The sequence below is a fragment of the Leuresthes tenuis genome, unplaced genomic scaffold (genome assembly GCF_036924035.1).
Source record: "Leuresthes tenuis unplaced genomic scaffold, fLeuTen1.0.hap1 SCAF_5, whole genome shotgun sequence".
Classification (NCBI taxonomy): domain Eukaryota; kingdom Metazoa; phylum Chordata; class Actinopteri; order Atheriniformes; family Atherinopsidae; genus Leuresthes; species Leuresthes tenuis.
The window spans coordinates 25487490-25511074 of record NW_027325359.1 but is presented as its reverse complement, the minus strand read 5'-3'; the positions used below and the strand labels follow the sequence as shown (position 1 = coordinate 25511074).

At 45.0% G+C, this 23585-nt stretch overlaps 5 non-coding genes across 5 annotated transcripts; all 5 read left to right on the top strand.

The window, feature by feature from the left end:
* Positions 1-9603: 9603 nt before the first annotated feature.
* On the top strand, positions 9604-9717 carry LOC140308221 (U5 spliceosomal RNA). Its single transcript, XR_011916188.1, has one exon. It is a non-coding gene; the product is annotated as a U5 spliceosomal RNA (small nuclear RNA).
* A 285-nt stretch (positions 9718-10002) lies between these two features.
* On the top strand, positions 10003-10193 carry LOC140307854 (U2 spliceosomal RNA). Its single transcript, XR_011915882.1, has one exon. It is a non-coding gene; the product is annotated as a U2 spliceosomal RNA (small nuclear RNA).
* Positions 10194-10604: 411 nt separating this feature from the next.
* LOC140308371 (U5 spliceosomal RNA) lies at positions 10605-10720 on the top strand. The gene has a single exon (XR_011916324.1). It is a non-coding gene; the product is annotated as a U5 spliceosomal RNA (small nuclear RNA).
* A 306-nt stretch (positions 10721-11026) lies between these two features.
* On the top strand, positions 11027-11217 carry LOC140308002 (U2 spliceosomal RNA). Its single transcript, XR_011916016.1, has one exon. It is a non-coding gene; the product is annotated as a U2 spliceosomal RNA (small nuclear RNA).
* Positions 11218-11628: 411 nt separating this feature from the next.
* LOC140308374 (U5 spliceosomal RNA) lies at positions 11629-11744 on the top strand. Its single transcript, XR_011916327.1, has one exon. It is a non-coding gene; the product is annotated as a U5 spliceosomal RNA (small nuclear RNA).
* The last annotated feature ends 11841 nt before the right edge of the window (positions 11745-23585 follow it).

The window sequence follows — 23585 nt, the reverse complement described above, 5'->3', positions numbered from 1 at the left end:
TGATGGTGTATGTTCGGGCATTCGAACCTTTTCTTACCTGCTTTTTACAAACCATGGTCGGACTTTCACACCTTCTTGTAGCCGAACACCTCCGCTCCCTCTTTTGATCATACATTGTTGGGCATTCGCACCTTGTCTTACCCGCTTTTTACAAACTATAGTCAGACATTCACACGTTGCAGCTGAACCACCTCCGCTCCCTGTTTTGATCATGTATGGTCTGGCAATACTAGCTTTTCTTACCCGTTTGTGAGTAATTATGGCTGGACATTCACACCTACTTGCAGTCGAACAGCTCTGCTCCCGCTTTTGATTTTGTTTGGTTGGATATTCGACGCTTTTCTTAACTGCTTTTTACAAACTTTGGTCGGACGTTCAAACCTTCTTGCAACCGAACACCTCCGCTTCCGCTTTTGATGGTATATATTCGGGAATTCGAACCTTTTCTTACCCGCTTTTTACAAACCATGGTCGGACTTTCACACCTTCTTGTAGCCGAACAACTCCACTCACGCTATTGATTGTGTACAGTCGGGTAGTTTAACCTTTTCTTACCCGCTTTTTACCAACTATGGTTGGACATTCACACCGTCTTACAGCGGAACACCTCCGCTTCCGCTTTTGATGGTGTATAGTCGGGCATTCGAACCTTTTCTTACCCGCTTTTTACAAACTATGGTCGGACATTCAATCCTTCTTGTAGCCGAAAAGCTCCGCTCCCTCTTTTGATCATACATTGTCGGGCATTTGCAACTTTTCTTACCCGCTTTTTACAAACCATGGTCGGACTGTCACACCTTCTTGTAGCTGAACACATCCGCTCCCACTATTGATTGTGTACAGTCAGGTTTTTTAACGTTTTCTTACCCGCTTCTTACCAACTCTGGTCGGACATTCACACCTTCTTAAAGCGGAACACGTCCGCTCCCTCTTTTGATGGTGTATGTTTGGGCATTCGAACCTTTTCTTACCCGCTTTTTACAAACTATGCTCGGACATTCAAACCTTCTTGTAGCCGAACACATCCACTCCTGCTTTTGATGATGTGTGGTTGGGCATTCGAACCTACTTCTTGCCCGCTTTTCATTAATTATGGGTGGACATTCACACCTTGTCGCAGCCAAACACCTCCGCTCCCTGTTTTGATCATGTATGGTTGGACATTCGCACCTTTTCTCAACCGCTTTTTGCAAACTATGGTCAGCAATTCACAGCTTCCTCTCCACCATACTTGTATGGTGGAAGATTCACACCCACTTGCATCCGAAGACCTCCGCCCCCACTTTTGTTGATATTTAGTCGGTCATTCGCACCTTACCCGCTTTTGGCAAACTATGGCCTTCTTGCAGCCAAACACCTCTGATCTCGCTTTTGATGATGTAAGGTTGGGCATTCAGACCTTGCTTCCCCTGCTTTTCACCAAATATAGTCGGACATTCACACCTTCTTGCAGCCGAACACTTCCGCTCCACCTTTTAGTGTTCTATAACACCTTTTTTTCACCGCATTTTATAGATTATGGTTGGAAATTCTCAACCATTGTCTCCTCCCGCTTTTGTTAATATATTTGAACTTTAGTCGGACATTCACACCTTCTTGCAGCTGAACCACCTCCGCTCCCTGTTTTGATCATGTATGGTCTGGCAATACTACCTTTTCTTACCCGTTTGTGAGTAATTATGGCTGGACATTCACACCTACTTTCAGCAGAACACCACCTCTCTCGCTTTTGATGATGTATGGACCGGCATTCTTACCTTTTCTAACACATTTTTCAGCAATTATGGTCGGACATTCCCACCTACTCAGAGCCGAACACCTCCGCTCCCGCATTTGATGGTGTATAGTCGGGCATTCTCACTCTTTCTCATCAGCTTTTTGCAAATTATGATCTGATATTCACAGCTGCTTTTGATAATGTATGGTTGGGCATTCGCACCTTTTTTTACCCATTTTTCAGGAATTATGGGTGGACATTCACACCGTCTTGCAGCTGAAAACATCCTCTCCCGCTTATGATCATGTGCGGTTTGATATTCGAAAATTTTCTTTCATGTTTTAAAGAAATTATTGATGGACATTCAGACCTTCTTGCAGCTGAACCCCTCTGCTCGCGCTTTTGATGGTGTATAGTAGGGCTTTCGAGCCTTTTCTTCCCGGTTTTTACAAATTATGGTTGGACATTCAGACCTTCTTGCAACCTAACACCTCCGCTCCCTCTTTTGATCATACATTGTCTGGCATTCGCACCTTGTCTTACGCGCTTTTTACAAACTTTAGTCGGACATTCAGACCTTCTTGCAGCTGAACCACCTCCGCTCCCTGTTTTGATCATGTATGGTCTGGCAATACTACCTTTTCTTACCCGTTTGTGAGTAATTTTGGCTGGACATTCACACCTACTCAAAGCCGAACAACTCCGCTACCGCATTTGATGGTGTATAGTCGGGCATTCTCACCCTTTCTCATCAGCTTTTTGCAAATTATGATCTGACATTCACACCTACTTGCAGTCGAACAGCTCTGCTCCCGCTTTTGATTATGTTTGGTTGGATATTCGAACCTTTTCTTCACTGCTTTTTACAAACTTTGTTCGGATGTACACGTCTTCTTGAAGCCGAACACCTCCGCTTCCGCTTTTGATGGTGTATAGTCGGGCTTTCGAGCCTTTTCTTACCTGGTTTTTAGAAATTATGGTTGGACATTCAGACCTCGCAGCCGAACACCTCCGCTCCCTCTTTTGATCATACATTGTCGGTTATTCGCACCTTGTCTTACCCGCTTTTTACAAACTATAGTCAGACATTCACACGTTGCAGCTGAACCACCTCTGCTCCCTGTTTTGATTATGTATGGTCTGGCAATACTACCTTTTCTTACCCGGTTGTGAGTAATTATGGCTGGACATTCACACCTACTTGCAGTCGAACAGCTCTGCTCCCGCTTTTGATTTTGTTTGGTTGGATATTCGAACCTTTTCTTAACTGCTTTTTACAAACTTTGGTCGGACGTTCACACCTTCTTGCAGCCGAACAACTCCACTCCCGCTATTTATTGTGTACAGTCGGGTAGTTTAACCTTTTCTTACCCGCTTTTTACCAACTATGGTCGGACATTCACACCGTCTTACAGCGGAACACCTCCGCTTCCGCTTTTGATGGTGTATAGTCGGGCATTCGAACCTTTTCTTACCCGCTTTTTACAAACTATGGTCGGACATTCAAACCTTCTTGTAGCCGAAAGCCTCCGCTGCCTCTTTTGATCATACATTGTCGGGCATTCGCACCCTTTCTTACCCGCTTTTTATAAAACCATGGTCGGACTGTCACAACTTCTTGTAGCCGAACCCATCTGCTCCCGCTATCGATTGTGTACAGTTGGGTTTTTTAACCTTTTCTTACCCGCTTTTTACCAGCTCTGGTCGGACATTCACACCTTCTTACAGCGGAACATGTCCGCTCCCTCTTTTGATGGTGTATTTTCGGGCATTCAAACCTTTTCTTACCCGCTTTTTACAAACTATGCTCGGACATTCAGACCTTCTTGCAGCTGAATCACCTCCGCTCCCTGTTTTGATTATGTATGGTCTGGCAATACTACCTTTTCTTACCCGTTTTTGAGTAATTATTGCTGGACATTCACACCTACTTTCAGCAGAACACCACCTCTCTCGCTTTTGATGATGTATGGACCGGCATTCTTACCTTTTCTAACACATTTTTCAGCAATTATGGTCGGAGATTCACACCTACTAACAGACGAACAACTCCGCTCCCGCATTTGATGGTGTATAGTTGTTGTTTTGCAAATTATGATCTGACATTCACACTTACTTGCAGTTGAACAGTTCTGCTCCCGCTTTTGATTATGTTTGGTTGGATATTCGAAACTTTTCTTAACTGCTTTTTACAAACTTTGGTTGGACGTTCAAACCTTCTTGTAGCCGAACACATCCACACCTGCTTTTGATGATGTATGGTTGGGTATTCGCACCTTTTTTTTACCCATTTTTCAGTAATTATGTGTGGACATTCACACCTTCTTGCAGCTGAACACCTCCTCTCCCACTTATGATCATGTGCGGTTTGATTTTCAAAATTTTTACTTTAATTTTTTCTAGCAATTATTGATGGACATTCAGACCTTCTTGCAGCTGAACAACTCCGCTCCCTCTTTTGATCATAAATTGTCGGGCATTCGAACCTTTTCTTACCCGCTTTTTACAAAACTTGGTCGGACTTTCACACCTTTTAGTAGCCGAACAACTCCGCTCCCGCTATTGATTGTGTACAGTCGGGTATTTTAACCTTTTCTTACCCGCTTTTTACCAACTATGGTCGGACATTCATAACTTCTTACAACGGAACACCTCCGCTCCTTATTTTGATGATGTATGGTTGGGCATTCAAACCTACTTGTTGCCCGCTTTTCATTAATTATGGGTGGACATTCACACCTTGTCGCAGCCAAACACCTCCGCTCCCTGTTTTGATCATGTATGGTTGGACATTCGCACCTTTTCTCAACCGCTTTTTGCAAACTATGGTCAGCAATTCACAGCTTCCTCTCCACCATACTTGTATGGTGGAAGATTCACACCCACTTGCATCCGAAGACCTCCGCCCCCACTTTTGTTGATATTTAGTCGGTCATTCGCACCTTACCCGCTTTTGGCAAACTATGGCCTTCTTGCAGCCAAACACCTCTGATCTCGCTTTTGATGATGTAAGGTTGGGCATTCAGACCTTGCTTCCCCTGCTTTTCACCAAATATAGTCGGACATTCACACCTTCTTGCAGCCGAACACTTCCGCTCCACCTTTTAGTGTTCTATAACACCTTTTTTTCACCGCATTTTATAGATTATGGTTGGAAATTCTCAACCATTGTCTCCTCCCGCTTTTGTTAATATATTTGAACTTTAGTCGGACATTCACACCTTCTTGCAGCTGAACCACCTCCGCTCCCTGTTTTGATCATGTATGGTCTGGCAATACTACCTTTTCTTACCCGTTTGTGAGTAATTATGGCTGGACATTCACACCTACTTTCAGCAGAACACCACCTCTCTCGCTTTTGATGATGTATGGACCGGCATTCTTACCTTTTCTAACACATTTTTCAGCAATTATGGTCGGACATTCCCACCTACTCAGAGCCGAACACCTCCGCTCCCGCATTTGATGGTGTATAGTCGGGCATTCTCACTCTTTCTCATCAGCTTTTTGCAAATTATGATCTGATATTCACAGCTGCTTTTGATAATGTATGGTTGGGCATTCGCACCTTTTTTTACCCATTTTTCAGGAATTATGGGTGGACATTCACACCGTCTTGCAGCTGAAAACATCCTCTCCCGCTTATGATCATGTGCGGTTTGATATTCGAAAATTTTCTTTCATGTTTTAAAGAAATTATTGATGGACATTCAGACCTTCTTGCAGCTGAACCCCTCTGCTCGCGCTTTTGATGGTGTATAGTAGGGCTTTCGAGCCTTTTCTTCCCGGTTTTTACAAATTATGGTTGGACATTCAGACCTTCTTGCAACCTAACACCTCCGCTCCCTCTTTTGATCATACATTGTCTGGCATTCGCACCTTGTCTTACGCGCTTTTTACAAACTTTAGTCGGACATTCAGACCTTCTTGCAGCTGAACCACCTCCGCTCCCTGTTTTGATCATGTATGGTCTGGCAATACTACCTTTTCTTACCCGTTTGTGAGTAATTTTGGCTGGACATTCACACCTACTCAAAGCCGAACAACTCCGCTACCGCATTTGATGGTGTATAGTCGGGCATTCTCACCCTTTCTCATCAGCTTTTTGCAAATTATGATCTGACATTCACACCTACTTGCAGTCGAACAGCTCTGCTCCCGCTTTTGATTATGTTTGGTTGGATATTCGAACCTTTTCTTCACTGCTTTTTACAAACTTTGTTCGGATGTACACGTCTTCTTGAAGCCGAACACCTCCGCTTCCGCTTTTGATGGTGTATAGTCGGGCTTTCGAGCCTTTTCTTACCTGGTTTTTAGAAATTATGGTTGGACATTCAGACCTCGCAGCCGAACACCTCCGCTCCCTCTTTTGATCATACATTGTCGGTTATTCGCACCTTGTCTTACCCGCTTTTTACAAACTATAGTCAGACATTCACACGTTGCAGCTGAACCACCTCTGCTCCCTGTTTTGATTATGTATGGTCTGGCAATACTACCTTTTCTTACCCGGTTGTGAGTAATTATGGCTGGACATTCACACCTACTTGCAGTCGAACAGCTCTGCTCCCGCTTTTGATTTTGTTTGGTTGGATATTCGAACCTTTTCTTAACTGCTTTTTACAAACTTTGGTCGGACGTTCACACCTTCTTGCAGCCGAACAACTCCACTCCCGCTATTTATTGTGTACAGTCGGGTAGTTTAACCTTTTCTTACCCGCTTTTTACCAACTATGGTCGGACATTCACACCGTCTTACAGCGGAACACCTCCGCTTCCGCTTTTGATGGTGTATAGTCGGGCATTCGAACCTTTTCTTACCCGCTTTTTACAAACTATGGTCGGACATTCAAACCTTCTTGTAGCCGAAAGCCTCCGCTGCCTCTTTTGATCATACATTGTCGGGCATTCGCACCCTTTCTTACCCGCTTTTTATAAAACCATGGTCGGACTGTCACAACTTCTTGTAGCCGAACACATCTGCTCCCGCTATCGATTGTGTACAGTTGGGTTTTTTAACCTTTTCTTACCCGCTTTTTACCAGCTCTGGTCGGACATTCACACCTTCTTACAGCGGAACATGTCCGCTCCCTCTTTTGATGGTGTATTTTCGGGCATTCAAACCTTTTCTTACCCGCTTTTTACAAACTATGCTCGGACATTCAGACCTTCTTGCAGCTGAATCACCTCCGCTCCCTGTTTTGATTATGTATGGTCTGGCAATACTACCTTTTCTTACCCGTTTTTGAGTAATTATGGCTGGACATTCACACCTACTTTCAGCAGAACACCACCTCTCTCGCTTTTGATGATGTATGGACCGGCATTCTTACCTTTTCTAACACATTTTTCAGCAATTATGGTCGGAGATTCACACCTACTAACAGACGAACAACTCCGCTCCCGCATTTGATGGTGTATAGTTGTTGTTTTGCAAATTATGATCTGACATTCACACTTACTTGCAGTTGAACAGTTCTGCTCCCGCTTTTGATTATGTTTGGTTGGATATTCGAAACTTTTCTTAACTGCTTTTTACAAACTTTGGTTGGACGTTCAAACCTTCTTGTAGCCGAACACATCCACACCTGCTTTTGATGATGTATGGTTGGGTATTCGCACCTTTTTTTTACCCATTTTTCAGTAATTATGTGTGGACATTCACACCTTCTTGCAGCTGAACACCTCCTCTCCCACTTATGATCATGTGCGGTTTGATTTTCAAAATTTTTACTTTAATTTTTTCTAGCAATTATTGATGGACATTCAGACCTTCTTGCAGCTGAACAACTCCGCTCCCTCTTTTGATCATAAATTGTCGGGCATTCGAACCTTTTCTTACCCGCTTTTTACAAAACTTGGTCGGACTTTCACACCTTTTAGTAGCCGAACAACTCCGCTCCCGCTATTGATTGTGTACAGTCGGGTATTTTAACCTTTTCTTACCCGCTTTTTACCAACTATGGTCGGACATTCATAACTTCTTACAACGGAACACCTCCGCTCCTTATTTTGATGATGTATGGTTGGGCATTCAAACCTACTTGTTGCCCGCTTTTCATTAATTATGGGTGGACATTCACACCTTGTCGCAGCCAAACACCTCCGCTCCCTGTTTTGATGGTGTATAATGGTGGACATTCGCACCTTTTCTCACCCGCTTTTTACTATGGTCGGCCATTCACAGCTTCCTCTCCACCATACTTGTATGGTGGGATATTCACACCCACTTGCATCCGAAGACCTCCGCCCCCACTTTTGTTGATATTTAGTCGGTCATTCGCACCTTACCCGCTTTTGGCAAACTATGGCCTTCTTGCAGCCAAACACCTGATCTCGCTTTTGATGATGTAAGGTTGGGCATTCAGACCTTGCTTCACCTACTTTTCACCAAATATAGTCGGACATTCACACCTTCTTGCAGCCGAACACTTCCGCTCCACTTTTGAGTGTTCTATGCAGCATTCACACCTTTTTCTTCACCGCATTTTATAGATTATGGTTGGAAATTCTCACCCACTCTCATCCGAAGACCTCTCCTCCCGCTTTTGTTAATGTATAGTCGGGCATGAGAACCTTTTCTTACCCGCTTTTTACAAATTATGGTTGGACATTCACACCTACTTGCAGCCGAATACTGATACTGATCCTCCCGTAATAAAATGGTCGGATCTTATCAAACACACTTTGTTTCTTGTGACAATCAAGTCAGCGAAACAGCGTATACACGTCAAGACACTGAATCAAGTTTGCCACAAGAACTCATAAGTTTGGCAGTATTGCTCTGCCGTCAGCAATCATACACCCATTTTATTTTCGTGAGACATGTGCAGGCACCTGTTCATCTACTGTTCTATCACTATGAATTAGTTTATCTATTATCAATAAGGATACTTCTACAACTACTATCAAAGTATGTCCGGACTTCTTATGTTGTCAGTTGCTATATATGAATAAGTGGGTAGCTACTGACAAGCATTAAGCATGTCACACAGCCCAAACATATAACATTTCAGGACACACCACACAGTTAACAACCACAGTGAAGCGTGTCAAAGCCCAAACATGTAACATTCAACGGGACACTTACACAACACATTCAAATCAAACAGTCAGACAACATACAAGAACATATAACCCAGCCGGCATTGCTCCCTGCCTATTTTCCTACAGCTCACTATGTGTGCGCACACCTTTATTCACAAACTCTTCAACTTATACTCTTTTACCGAAGCTGCTACAGCTCGATTGGCCGAATACCCTTAGATCCTATTTCGGTGAATTTGACATCTGCCTTACATGTAACAGATTAGCGATTTAGTTTGAGTGAAGGAATTCATTTTATAGCAAAATCCCAAATCGTGAAGAACTCATGAAAGTAAGCTTATTCTCGGATTCATGAAACTTTAGATTTGCTCTGTCTTTTACTGCAAAGTACAACGTTGTTTTTTTTGTTTAAATCTTTCTAGACATGGTAAATATGAAGGACAAAGCAGTTTTAACATAGTTTGAGTGAAGGAATTCATTTTATAGATAAAATCCCAAGAGTCTGCTGAGAATCAAGAATGAATGCGAAGTAGACTTTAACACGGCTCTAGAAGCGAGCCGAGTGTGGGCTAACCGGGAGAATTGCTTGAAAGAAACGCGACACCGAATGAGCGGTCAGAACAAAGCCTCAATACGGTTTTCCCGTGGTGTTTTTGTTGCTGCCTTGTCTTTTGCACAGAGTAAAAGACAAGGCAGCCATCGAATAGGGCCCGATTGTTCCTACTTGGTCAGCCGAGGAGCAAGGGGGGGAGCAAGCGTCTCAACCAAGCAAAGCTCACCATGGGGAAGGTGGCTATGCCAACTAGCCTGATGCCCTGCTCCCGCAGTGATGGATAATCGTACTCTGGTTTCTCTTCATAACGTACAAGTCTTTCGCCTTTTACTAAAGACTTCCGTGGAAAGCAGCACTAATGAGTTGTTTCTATTTTTGGCAGGCTTTACCTTTGCGGGTGAAGCCCTTTCCGTCTGTGCAAAAGAAATCTTGTTACTGTGCAGAGTGACTTCTCTGAGTAGAGTCGCCTTACTTGTTGCAACTGTGCCGATGTTGCTTGGATGGTGCTTGCTGGAGCGTGCGGGAGTGCAAAGTTATACCATTTAAAAGGGCTGAAGAGTGCTCAGTGCAGCGGGTGGGCGGAGGTGCAAAGTGACACTCTGGCCACCTATGGCCATAAAAAGAACACCGCTACAAGTGCGCATTGTGCCAGGAAGGGCCCTTGGACGTGAACCAGTGGACAGATATCACTTCTCGGCCTTTTGGCTAAGATCAAGTGTAGTACCTGTTCTTATCAGTTTAATATCTGATATGGCCTTTGTACGAGGACTACATATTAAATTGATTTTTAGCAATAGGAGTTGAAAAAGGAGCTTGCTCCGTTCACTCCAAGCATCGACCCGGTACTGCAGTGCCGCTGGGAACGGTGCGCTCTTCTCTGCTCTTGTGAAAAAGCAAACAGTGGTGCAGGATGGAAGTTTCAGGGAGCCCAAGATGAAACTTTCTTTTAGTCTGCTGAGAAAAGAGAGTGAATGCGAAGTAGACTTTAACACAGCTCTGGGGGCAAGCCGAGTGCGGGCTAACCGGGAGAATTACTTGAAAGAAACGCGACACTGAATGAGCGGTCAGAACAAAGCCTCAATACAGTGTTCCCGTGGTGTTTGTGGCTGCCTTGTCTTTTGCACAGAGTAAAAGACAAGGCAGCCATCGAATAGGGCCCGATTTTTCCTACTTGGTCAGCCGAGGATCATGGAGGGGGAGCAAGCGTCTCAACCAAGCAAAGCTCACCATGGGGAAGGTGGCTATGCCAACTAGCCTGATGCCCTGCTCCCGCAGTGACGGATAATCGTACTCTGGTTTCTCTTCATAACGTACAAGTCTTTCGCCTTTTACTAAAGACTTCCGTGGAAAGCAGCACTAATGAGTTGTTTCTATTTTTGGCAGGCATTACCTTTGCGGGTGAAGCCCTTTCCGTCTGTGCAAAAGAAATCTTGTTACTGTGCAGAGTGACTTCTCTGAGTAGAGTCGCCTTACTTGTTGCGACTGTGCCGATGTTTGAAGCTGGAGTGCAACGTTGTTGCTTGGATGGTGCTTGCTGGAGCGTGCGGGAGTGCAAAGTTATACCATTTAAAAGGGCTGAAGAGTGCTCAGTGCAGCGGGTGGGCGGAGGTGCAAAGTGACACTCTGGCCACGTATGGCCATAAAAAGAACACCGCTACAAGTGTGTATTGTGCCAGGAAGGGCCCTCGGACGTGAACCAGTGGACAGTTATCGCTTCTCGGCCTTTTGGCTAAGATCAAGTGTAGTACCTGTTCTTATCAGTTTAATATCTGATATGGCCTTTGTACGAGGACTACATATTAAATGGATTTTTAGCAATAGGAGTTGAAAAAGGAGCTTGCTCCGTTCACTCTAAACATCGACCCGGTACTGCAGTGCCGCTGGGAACGGTGCGCTCTTCTCTGCTCTTGTGAAAAAGCAAACAGTGGTGCAGGATGGAAGTTTCAGGGAGCCCAAGATGAAACTTTCTTTTAGTCTGCTGAGAAAAGAGAGTGAATGCGAAGTAGACTTTAACACAGCTCTGGGGGCGAGCCGAGTGCGGGCTAACCGGGAGAATTGCTTGAAAGAAACGCGACACTGAATGAGCGGTCAGAACAAAGCCTCAATACGGTGTTCCCGTGGTGTTTGTGGCTGCCTTGTCTTTTGCACAGAGTAAAAGACAAGGCAGCCATCGAATAGGGCCCGATTTTTCCTACTTGGTCAGCCGAGGAGCAAGGAGGGGGAGCAAGCGTCTCAACCAAGCAAAGCTCACCATGGGGAAGGTGGCTATGCCAACTAGCCTGATGCCCTGCTCCCGCAGTGACAGATAATCGTACTCTGGTTTCTCTTCATAATGTACAAGTCTTTCGCCTTTTACTAAAGACTTCCGTGGAGAGCAGCACTAATGAGTTGTTGCTATTTTTGGCAGGATTTACCTTTGCGGGTGAAGCCCTTTCTGTCTGTGCAAAAGAAATCTTGTTACTGTGCAGAGTGACTTCTCTGAGTAGAGTTGCCTTACTTGTTGCGACTGTGCCGATGTTTGAAGCTGGAGTGCAAAGTTGTTGCTTGAATGGTGCTCGCTGGAGCGTGCGGGAGTGCAAAGTTATACCATTTAAAAGGGCTGAAGAGTGCTCAGTGCAGCGGGTGGGCGGAGATGCAAAGTGACACTCTGGCCACCTCGAAAACCGAGGTTACATCCAGTACCAGGGGCAGCCCAAGCTCTGCCGCAAGTGTGGTGAGCATGGGCACCTGGTTGAGGCTTGTACCAAGGTGATATGTGGGAAGTGCAGAGAAATTGGGGACACTTTTGGAGAGTGTCCAAATGGCAGGAAATGTAATCTCTGTGGAGAATTAAATCACCTCTTCTGAGATTGCCCTAAATCTTTTGCCAACAAATTAAAGACGGTAAAGCCACAGTCAAGCCAACAAAGAGAAGGACCAGAGGTGGCAGTTGGTGAACAAAGTGAAGAGGTTGACCCAATAAATTCAAACTTCCCGCTAAAAGCTTGGATTGGAAGTGAGGAGCAAAAAGGAGAGGGGCCTGTAGAGGCCTCACCACTCAGTGCTGAAGTCTGTGAGAATTCACAGGCAGAGGGTGGAGCTAAGCTAAATGAGGAGGAAGAGCAGACAGGTGAGTCTAGTGAAGGTACTCACCTCCCCGAAGGTCAACAGCCGAGGAGGACGGCATCTGAGTTGTCCTCTGATTCCCTTTAGCTCTGCAATCAACCCCCAGGGACTCAAAGTTAAATGCAACATTGCATCAGAGGCCAACACGAGAGTCCGAAAAGGAGAGCTAGTTTCCCAAGAAATAACCTGAGTGTGTAATTTGTTTTGATAACTTAGAAAAACGAAAATGACATACCTACTTTCCTTTATCCTTTTAATGGTTCTCACCTTCTCAACACTAAATGTGAGAAGTGTGAAATCAAAGACAAGAGCCCAGAGTATTATATCCTTCTTAGACTCCATAAAATCAGATGTGTTTTTAATACAAGAATGTGGACTACCTTTTTTGAAAAACCATAGACAATGGGAGGAAATGTGGCCCAATTTATCGATATGGAGTGGCTCAAATCAAATTAAAAATGATGGTGTGGCCATTCTAATTAAAAATCCGCATGTTCTGGTGCGAGACGGACGGGCACTTTTAGCACACTTGAATTTTATGGGGCAAGACTTTAACCTCTTAAATATTTATGGTTTCAATGGAAAAAATGACAGGTATGACCTTTTAGAAGATTACTCACAAACGGGTAAGAAATGGTAGTATTGCCAGACAATACATGATCAAAACAGGGAGCGGAGGTGGTTCAGCTGCAAGGTGTGAATTTCTGACTAAAGTTTGTAAAAAGCGCGTAAGACAAGGTGCGAATGCCCAACAATGTATGATCAAAAGAGGGAGCGGAGGTTTTCGGCTGCAAGGTCTGAATGTCCAACCATAATTTGTAAAAACCGGGGAAGAAAAGGCTCAAAAGCCCGACTATACACCATCAAAAGCGGGAGCGGAGGTGTTCAGCTGCAAGAAGGTGTGAATGTCTGACCATAGTTGGTAAAAAGCGGGTAAGAAAAGGTTAAAATGCCCGACTGTACACCATCAAAAGCGGAAGCGGAGGTGTTCGGCTTCAAGAAGACGTGAACCTCCGAACAAAGTTTGTAAAAAGCAGTTAAGAAAAGGTTCGAATATCCAACCAAACATAATCAAAAGCGGGAGCAGAGCTTTTCGACTGCAAGTAGGTGTGAATGTCAGATCATGATTTGCAAAAAGCTGATGAGAAAGGGTGAGAATGCCCGACTATACACCATCAAATGCGGTAGCGGAGTTGTTTGTCTGTGAGTAGGTGTGAATCTGCGACCATAATTGCTGAAAAATGTGTTAGAAAAGGTAAGAATGCCGGTCCATACATCATCAAAAGCGAGAGAGGTGGTGTTCTGCTGAAAGTAGGTGTGAATGTCCAGCCATAATTACTCACAAACGGGTAAGAAAAGGTAGTATTGCCAGACCATACATGATCAAAACAGGGAGCGGAGGTGGTTCAGCTGCAACGTGTGAATGTCTGACTATAGTTTGTAAAAAGCGGGTAAGACAAGGTGCGAATGCCCGACAATGTATAATCAAAAGAGGGAGCGGAGGTGTTCGGCTGCAAGGTCTGAATGTCCAACCATAATTTCTAAAAACCGGGTAAGAAAAGGCTCAAAAGCCCGACTTTACACCATCAAAAGCGGGAGCGGAGGTGTTCAGCTGCAACGTGTGAATGTCTGACTATAGTTTGTAAAAAGCGGGTAAGACAAGGTGCGAATGCCCGACAATGTATAATCAAAAGAGGGAGCGGAGGTGTTCGGCTGCAAGGTCTGAATGTCCAACCATAATTTCTAAAAACCGGGTAAGAAAAGGCTCAAAAGCCCGACTTTACACCATCAAAAGCGGGAGCGGAGGTGTTCAGCTGCAACGTGTGAATGTCTGACTATAGTTTGTAAAAAGCGGGTAAGACAAGGTGCGAATGCCCGACAATGTATAATCAAAAGAGGGAGCGGAGGTGTTCGGCTGCAAGGTCTGAATGTCCAACCATAATTTCTAAAACCCGGGTAAGAAAAGGCTCAAAAGCCCGACTTTACACCATCAAAAGCGGGAGCGGAGGTGTTCAGCTGCAAGAAGGTGTGAATGTTCGACTAAAGTTTGTAAAAATCTGGTAAGACAAGGTATGAATGTCCGACAATGTATGATCAAAAGCGGGAGCGGAGATGTTCAGCTGCAAGAAGGTCTGAATGTCCATCAATAATTGCTAGAAAAAATTAAAGTAAAAATTTCGAAAATCAAACCGCACATGATCATAAGTGGGAGAGGAGGTGTTCAGCTGCAAGAAGGTGTGAATGTCCATCCATAATTCCTTAAAAATGGGTAAAAAAAAGGTGCGAATACCCAACCATACATCATCAAAAGCAGGTGTTAATGTCAGATCATAATTTGCAAAAAGCTGATGAGAAAGGGTGAGAATGCCCGACTATACACCATCAAATGCGGGAGCGGAGTTGTTTGTCTGTGAGTAGGTGTGAATCTCCGACCATAATTGCTGAAAAATGTGTTAGAAAAGGTAAGAATGCCGGTCCATACATCATCAAAAGCGAGAGAGGTGGTGTTCTGCTGAAAGTAGGTGTGAATGTCCAGCCATAATTACTCACAAACGGGTAAAAAAAAGTAGTATTGCCAGACCATACATGATCAAAACAGGGAGCGGAGGTGGTTCAGCTGCAAGAAGGTGTGAATGTCTGACTAAAGTTCAAATATATTAACAAAAGCGGGAGGAGAGGTCTTCGGATAGATTGGTTGAGAATTTCCAACCATAATCTATAAAATGCGGTGAAAAAAAGGTGTGATAGAACACTAAAAGGTGGAGCGGAAGTGTTCGGCTGCAAGAAGGTGTGAATGTCCGACTATATTTGGTGAAAAGCAGGTGAAGCAAGGTCTGAATGCCCAACCTTACATCATCAAAAGTGAGATCAGAGGTTTTTGGCTGCAAGAAGGCCATAGTTTGCCAAAAGCGGGTAAGGTGCGAATGACCGACTAAATATCAACAAAAGTGGGGGCGGAGGTCTTCGGATGCAAGTGGGTGTGAATATCCCACCATACAAGTATGGTGGAGAGGAAGCTGTGAATTGCTGACCATAGTTGGCAAAAAGCGGGTGAGAAAAGGTGCGAATGTCCAACCATACACCATCAAAACAGGGAGCGGAGGTGTTTGGCTGCGACAAGGTGTGAATGTCCACCCATAATTAATGAAAAGCGGGCAAGAAGTAGGTTCGAATGCCCAACCACTCATCATCAAAAGCAGGAGTGGATGTGTTCGGCTATAAAAAGGTTTGAATGTCCGAGCATAATTTGTAAAAAGCGGGTAAGAAAAGGTTCGAATGCCCGAACATACACCATCAAAAGAGGGAGCGGAGGTGTTCCGCTGTAAGAAGGTGTGAATGTCCGACCAGAGTTGGTAAAAAGCGGGTAAGAAAAGGTTAAAAAACCCGACTGTACACAATCAATAGCGGGAGCAGATGTGTTCGGCTACAAGAAGGTGTGACAGTCCGACCATGGTTTGTAAAAAGCGGGTAAGAAAAGGTGCAAATGCCCGACAATGTATGATCAAAAGAGGGAGCGGAGCTTTTCGGCTACAAGAAGGTTTGAATGTCCGACCATAGTTTGTAAAAAGCGGGTAAGAAAAGGTTCGAATGCCCGACTATACACCATCAAAAGCGGAAGCGGAGGTGTTCCGCTGTAGACGGTGTGAATGTCCGACCATAGTTGTTAAAAAGCGGGTAAGAAAAGGTTAAACTACACGACTGTACACAATCAATAGCGGGAGTGGAGTTGTTCGGCTACAAGAAGGTGTGAAAGTCCGACCATGGTTTGTAAAAAACGGGTAAGAAAAGGTTCGAATTCCCGAATATATACCATCAAAAGCGGAAGCGGAGGTGTTCGGTTGCAAGAAGGTGTGAACGTCCGACCAAAGTTTGTAAAAAGCAGTTAAGAAAAGGTTCGAATATCCAACCAAACAAAATCAAAAGCAGGAGCAGAGCTGTTCGACTGCAAGTAGGTGTGAATGTCCAGCCATAATTACTCACAAACGGGTAAGAAAAGGTAGTATTGCCACTCCATACATGATCAAAACAGGGAGCGGAGGTGGTTCAGCTGCAACGTGTGAATGTCTGACTATAGTTTGTAAAAAGCGGGTAAGACAAGGTGCGAATGCCCGACAATGTATGATCAAAAGTGGGAGCGGAGGTGTTCGGCTGCAAGGTCTGAATATCCAACCATAATTTCTAAAAACCGGGTAAGAAAAGGCTCGAAAGCCCGACTTTACACCATCAAAAGCGGGAGCGGAGGTGTTCAGCTGCAAGAAGGTGTGAATGTTCGACTAAAGTTTGTAAAAATCTGGTAAGACAAGGTATGAATGTCCGACAATGTATGATCAAAAGCGGGAGCGGAGGTGTTCATCTGCAAGCAGGTCTGAATGTCCATCAATAATTGCTAGAAAACATGAAAGTAAAAATTTCTAAAATCAAACCGCGCATGATCATAAGTGGGAGAGGAGGTGTTCAGCTGCAAGAAGGTGTGAATGTCCATCAATAATTGCTAGAAAACATGAAAGTAAAAATTTCTAAAATCAAACCGCACATGATCATAAGTGGGAGAGGAGGTGTTCAGCTGCAAGAAGGTGTGAATATCCACCCATAATTACTGAAAAATGGGTAAAAAAAAGGTGCGAATGCCCAACCATACATCATCAAAAGCAGCTGTGGATGTGTTCGGCTACAAGAAGGTGTGAACGTCCAACCAAAGTTTGTAAAAAGCAGTTAAGAAAAGGTTCGAATATCCAACCAAACATAATCAAAAGCGGGAGCAGAACTGTTCGACTGCAAGTAGGTGTGGATGTCAGATCATAATTTGCAAAAAGCTGATGAGAAAGGGTGAGAATGCCCGACTATACACCATCAAATGCGGGAGCGGAGTTGTTCGTCTGTGAGTAGGTGTGAATCTCCGAACATAATTGCTGAAAAATGTGTTAGAAAAGGTAAGAATGCCGGTCCATACATCATCAAAAGCGAGAGAGGTGGTGTTCTGCTGAAAGTAGGTGTGAATGTCCAGCCATAATTACTCACAAACGGGTAAGAAAAGGTAGTATTGCCAGACCATACATGATCAAAACAGTAAGCGGAGGTGGTTCAGCTGCAAGAAGGTGTGGATGTCTGACTATAGTTTGTAAAAAGCAGGTAAGACAAGGTGCGAATGCCCGACAATGTAAGGCAAGGCAAGACAAGGCAAGTATATTTGTATAGCACAATTCAACAACAAGGTGATTCAAAGTGCTTCACAGAGACATTAAAACAGAAGAAATAAAAAGCATGATTTAAAATTTAAACAAAAGAAGGAAATAAGAACAATAGATAAAATCAGAAAAAATTATATATATGAAAGATAAAATCAATAGTTAAAACATGATTCCGTTTTGAAACTCAAGCTTATTCAAATGCAGCTGAAAATAGATGTGTCTTCAACCTGGACTTCAATACACTGAGTGTTTCAGCTGATCTGAGGCTTTCTGGGACTTTGTTCCAGACATGTGGAGCATAGAAGCTGAATGCAGCTTCTCCATGTCTGGTTTTGACTCTGGGAACTGATAAAATACCGGATCCAGATGACCTGAGGGGTCTGGAAGGTTCATAGTGGGTCAGGAGGTCACTGATGTATTTTGGTCCTTGACCATTCAGAGCTTTATAGACCAGCATCAGAACTTTAAAGTCTATCCTCTGATGGACAGGCAGCCAGTGTAAAGACTTGAGAGCTGGACTGTGATGTGCTCCACTTTTTTGGTCTTAGTGAGGACTCGAGCAGCTGAGTTCTGGATGAGCTGCAGTTGTCTAACTGACTTTTTAGGCAGACCTGTAAAGATGCTATTACAATAATCAAGCCTACTAAAGATGAATGCATGGACTAGTTTTTCCAGGTCCTGCTGAGACATCAGATCTTTTAGCCTTGATATATTCTTAAGGTGATAGTAGGCTGACTTTGTTAATGCCTTAATGTGTTTGTCCAAATTTAGGTCTGAGTCCATCACTACACCCAGATTTCTGGCCTGGTTGGTCGTTTTTAGATTTATAGATTGAAGCTCTGTGGTGACTTTCAATCGTTTATCTTTGGCTCCAAAGACAATTACCTCAGTTTTGTTTTTGTTTAGCTGGAGGAAGTTGTGGCACATCCAGTCATTAATCTCCTCAATGCATTTTCCAAGGGCCTGTACAGGCCCTCTGTCTCCTGGTGACATTGTTATATACATTTGTGTGTCATCTGCATAGCTATGGTAGTTTATTTGGTTGTTTTTTATAATCTGTGCCAGTGGGAGCATGTAGATGTTAAACAGAAGAGGTCCCAGGATGGAACCTTGGGGAACTTGTGATTCTTGTCTGCTCAGATGTAAAGTTACCTATTGACACAAAGTACTTCCTGTTCTCTAAGTATGTTTTGAACCAGTTTAGTACAGTTCCGGAAAGACCAGCCCAGTTCTCCAGTTGTTTGAGTAATATATTGTGGTCAACTGTATCAAAGGCAGCACTGAGATCCAGTAAAACTAAGACTGACATTTTTCCACTGTCTGTATTCAGACATATGTCATTAAACACTTTGGTCAGAGCAGTCTCAGTGCTGTGGTGCTATCTAAAGCCTGACTGGAAGGTATCATAGCAGTTATTTTGTGTTAAAAAGTAATTAAGCTGTTGAAAAACCGCTTTTTCAATGATCTTACTTAAAAATGGGAGATTTGAGATGGGCCTGTAGTTGTTCATTTGCGTCTTATCAAGATTGTCCTTTTTCAGCAGAGGTTTAATTACAGCTGTTTTTAGTGGCTCTGGAAACACACCTGACGTTAAGGACAGGTTCACAATCAGTAACAGGTCTGACTCCAAAGTCTCTGAGACCCCTTTGAAAAAACCTGTTGGTAGGATGTCTAAACAGCAAGAGGAGGACTTCAGGTGACGTAAGATGTCCTCCAGGTCTTTACTGTTAATGGGTTGAAATAGTGTCATGGTGTTTAAACCGGTTTTCGGTGGACACAGTACATATGCTGAACCTGCTGCTGATGTACCAACTGCTTGTCTAATATTTTGGACTTTGTCTATGAAGAATTTGGCAAAGTCATTGCAGGCCATGGTGGAATGGAGTTCATTTGCCACTGACACAGGAGGGTTTGTTAGCCTGTCAACTGTAGCAAATAAGGCCCGAGCATTATGACTGTTTTTGGTGATGATGTCAGGGAAGTAGGATTTCCTTGCATTCCTCAGTTGTAAATTATAAGAGTGAAGTTTCTCTTTATAGATGTCATAATGAACCTGGAGATTTGTTTTTCTCCATCGGCGCTCAGCTTTCCGACACACTCTTTTCCCATTTTTCACCAGTGTGGAATTTCGCCATGGAGACTTCTTCCTTCCAGAGATAACCTTCACCTTAATGGGAGCAATAGTATCCATAACATTTAACATTTTAGTATTAAAGCTACTGACGAGCTCACTGACTGAACCCCCGGACAGGGCAGGTGCTAAGGAGAAAACCTGGTTAAAGATCTTACTACTGTTTTCAGTTTTGAGATCACTGCTGTTGAGACATTTGTGTGCACTGAAATCGTACTCTCAAAGAAAACACAGGAATGGTCAGACAGGCCCACATCAGACACAGTAATCTTTGAAATGCTTAGACCCTTGGAGATCACTAAGTCTAGAGTGTGCCCCCTATTGTGCGTAGGCTCTGTTATATGCTGAGTCAGCCCAAAGTTGTCCAGAGTGTTACTCAGGTCTTTAGTCCCTCTGTCCTGAGGATTGTCCATATGGATGTTAAAATCACCAACAATAATTATACAGTCAAAATCAACACAGATCATAGACAGCAGTTCACTGAGGTCTTCAGAAAAATCTGAACAGTATTTAGGGGGCCTGTAAATATTCAGAAACAGGACACTGGGTGAGGCCTTCACCTGTATAGCCATATATTCAAAGGACTGAAAACTTCCAGGAGATAACTGCTTACATTGAAAGGATTCATTGAATAAGACTGCGACCCCTCCTCCTCTCCTGCTCACTCTGGCCTCGCTGATAAAACTGTAACCAGGAGGGGTTGACTCAATAAGAACAGCAGCACTGTTATTTTGTTCCAACCAAGTTTCAGTTAAAAACATAAAATCCAGGGTGTGCTCAGTGATAAAATCATCAATTAAGAATGTTTTCCCAGCTAAAGACCTAACATTTAATAAAGCCAACTTAAGTGTTTTAGAGGTATTATTTGCCCCCTCGTGTTTGGGTGCAGTCTGTGGCACACAAGGTATGTTTACTTTATTTAAAGATCTTTTTGAGTGCAACTCTCTGTGTTTTGACTGGGTCACATTTCTCCTTCTGTCACCTAAAAGTACAGAAATTTTAAGATCTTCTAATAAACAGGGTCCCAGCTTGTCCTGGGAAAAGTCACGACTGTCAGAATTCACACAGCCTGGACCCCTCACACATCACACATCAGACTGCGGAGACAGTACATGGTGGCAGCGTGAAGGGACAGAAGGGGGTGGGGCTGGGCTCCGTCGCTTCGGCTGCTCTAGTAGGGGCGGGGCTCGGCGGGGAACCTTTGGCCGCTTTGGTGGGGGGTTTATGGGGGATAAAAAGGGATTGGGCTGGGGGGTAGATCTAAGCCCAGCATTGACCCGTTCCATCATCTCCTCAGTGAATTTCAGGTGAGGGGAGGAGGAGGGAGAAAGGGAGGGTGAGGAGCACAATGACCTGTCAGGGGTTTGGGGGGCTGGGGAAGGTCCTGGTCCTGGTCCCTGGTCCTGGTCATTAGTGCTGTTGAGAGGGTTTGGGGCAAATAAAGACCTCTCTTCTTGCCTCTGATGTCTCTCCTTTCCAAAGTTCCTCTTGGGTGGGGGCAGATGGAGTTCCTCCTCAAGGTTTCTGCTGGGATTTGTTTGTTCCTCTCTATGAGATAACTCCTTGTTTATCTCAGCCTTGGCCCCGAGCACAGATGGATGACGTAGGAAATAAAATATGTTGGAGGTGAACAGTTTCACCCCTGACTTGTTAAAATTAAATCCATTTGCCATGTATGATCAAAAGAGGGAGCGGAGGTGTTTGGCTGCAAGGTCTGAATGTCCAGCCATAATTTCTAAAAACCGGGTAAGAAAAGGCTCGAAAGCCCGACTTTACACCATCAAAAGCGGGAGCGGAGGTGTTCAGCTGCAAGAAGGTGTGAATGTTCGACTAAAGTTTGTAAAAATCTGGTAAGACAAGGTGCGAATGCCCAACAATGTATGATCAAAAGCGGGAGCGGAGGTGTTCAGCTGCAAGAAGGTCTGAATGTCCATCAATAATTGCTAGAAAACATGAAAGTAAAAATTTCGAAAATCAAACCGCACATGATCATAAGTGGGAGAGGAGGTGTTCCGCTGCAAGAAGATGTGAATATCCACCCATAATTCCTGAAAAAAGGGGAAAAAAATGGTGCGAATGCCCAACCATACATCATCAAAAGCAGCTGTAGATGTGTTCGGCTACAAGAAGGTGTGAACGTCCAACCAAAGTTTGTAAAAAGCAGTTAAGAAAAGGTTCGAATATCCAACCAAACATAATCAAAAGCGGGAGCAGAACTGTTCGACTGCAAGTAGGTGTGGATGTCAGATCCATCCATCCATCCATCATCTGCCGCTTATCCGGGGGTCGGGTCGCGGGGGCAGCAGCTTGAGCAGAGAAACCCAGACGTCTCTGTCCCCGGCCACTTCCTCCAGCTCTTCCGGGGGGACCCCGAGGCGTTCCCAGGCCAGCCGAGAGACATAGTCTCTCCAGCGTGTCCTGGGTCTTCCCCGGGGTCTCCTCCCAGTGGGACGTGCCCGGAACACCTCCCCAGGGAGGCGCCCAGGGGGCATCCTAACCAGATGCCCGAGCCACCTCATCTGACTCCTCTCAATGCGGAGGAGCAGCGGTTCTACTCCTAGCCCCTCCCGGATGACTGAGCTTCTCACCCTATCTCTAAGGGAGAGCCCAGACACCCTGCGGAGGAAACCCATTTCGGCCGCTTGTATTCGCGATCTTGTTCTTTCGGTCACTACCCACAACTCGTGACCATAGGTGAGGATGGGAACGTAGATTGACCAGTAAGTAGAGAGCTTCGCCTTCTGGCTCAGCTCCCTCTTCACAACGACGGGTCGGTGCAGAGCCCGCAACACTGCAGACGCCGCACCGATCCGCCCGTCAATCTCCCGCTCCATTCGTCCCTCACTCGTGAACAAGACCCCGAGATACTTGAACTCCTCCACTTGGGGAAGGATCTCATTCCCGACCCGGAGAGAGCATTCCACCCTTTTCCGGCTGAGAACCATAGTCTCGGATTTGGAGGTGCTGATTCTCATCCCAGCCGCTTCACACTCGGCTGCGAATCGCTCCAGTGAGAGCTGAAGGTCACGGCCTGACGACGCTAACAGAACCACATCATCTGCAAAAAGCAGAGACCCGATTCTGAGGTCGCCAAATCGGACACCCTCAACGCCCTGGCTGCGCCTAGAAATTCTGTCCATAAAAGTTAGGAACAGAATCGGTGACAAAGGGCAGCCCTGACGGAGTCCAACTCTCACCGGAAACGTATCCGACTTACTGCCGGCAATGCGGACCAAACTCTGGCACCGGTCATACAGAGACCGAACGGACCCTATCAAGGGGTCCGGCACTCCATATTCCCGGAGCACCCCCCACAGGACTCCACGAGGGACACGGTCGAACGCTTTCTCCAAGTCCACAAAACACATGTAGACTGGTTGGGCGAACTCCCATGCACCCTCCAGGATCCTGCCGAGGGTATAGAGCTGGTCCACTGTTCCACGGCCAGGACGAAAGCCACACTGCATCTCCTGAATCCGAGGCTCGATTATCCGACGGATCCTCCTCTCCAATACCCCCGAATAGACCTTACCAGGGAGGCTGAGGAGTGTGATACCCCTATAGTTGGAACACACCCTCCGGTCCCCCTTTTTAAAGAGGGGGACCACCACCCCAATCTGCCAGTCCAGAGGCACTGTCCCCGATGTCCACGCGATGCTGCAGAGGCGTGTCAGCCAAGACAGCCCTACAACATCCAGAGCCTTGAGAAACTCAGGACGGACCTCATCCACCCCCGGGGCCTTGCCACCGAGGAGCTTTTTGACCACCTCGGCAACCTCAGCCCCAGAAATGGGAGGCCCCGTCTCCGAGCTCTCCGACTCTGCCTCTTCCGAGCACGTGTTG